The following is a 763-nucleotide window of genomic DNA, read 5'->3' on the forward strand; positions in this document are numbered from 1 at the left end:
GATTATTTGCTAAGCATATAGATTAAATAAGTATGGTGAAAGGATACAACCCTGATGCACTCTATTTTTGATTTTAAACCAGGCAGTGTCACTTGTTCTGTTTGAAAGATGGCCCCTTGGTCTATGTACAGGTTCCTCATGAGTATAATTAAGTGTTCTGGAATTCCTGTTCTTCTCAATGTTACTCATGTAGTTGTTATGTGCTGTTGAGCCAGACCCGATTCATAGCGACCCCTCTTTGGATTTCCGAGGCAGTATCACTATGGAAGTAGATTGCCCAACCTTCCTTCCGAGGAGTGGCTGGTGGGTTTGAACTGCCAGCCTTCTCATTAGCAATCAAGTGCCTTAGGGACTATGCTACCAGAGCTCAAAATGTTACCCATAGATCTGCGCAATGAAATGCTTTTGCATAGTCAATAAAACATAAGTAAACATCTTTCTGGTATTCTTTACTTTGATCCAAGATCCATCTGAATCAGCAATGATATCCATCATTCCACATCCTCTTCTGAACCCAGCTTACATTTCTGTATGTTCTCAGTCAATATATTGCTGCAACCATTTTTTATTTATCTTCAGTAAGATTTTACTTGCGACATTAATGACATTGTTTGATAATTTCCACATTCTTTCTTTGGAAAGGGGAAAAAAAATATGGATCTCTTCCAGTCAGTTGGCCAGGTAGCTTTCTTCCAAATCTCTTGGCATAACTGAGTGAGTGCCTCCAGCAGGCATCCATTTGTTGAAACATCTCAGTGGGTAT

General features: G+C 39.6%; 1 protein-coding gene across 1 annotated transcript in view; it reads left to right on the forward strand.

Annotated features, from left to right (window-relative positions):
• Positions 1-763, forward strand: part of AR (androgen receptor) — a 411,187-nt gene that overhangs the window by 276,465 nt on the left and 133,959 nt on the right. The window lies entirely within an intron of this gene.

The sequence above is a fragment of the Orycteropus afer genome, unplaced genomic scaffold, assembly GCF_000298275.1.
Source record: "Orycteropus afer afer isolate SDZICR_OR568_19922 unplaced genomic scaffold, OryAfe1.0 scaffold00599, whole genome shotgun sequence".
NCBI classification, from domain to species: domain Eukaryota; kingdom Metazoa; phylum Chordata; class Mammalia; order Tubulidentata; family Orycteropodidae; genus Orycteropus; species Orycteropus afer.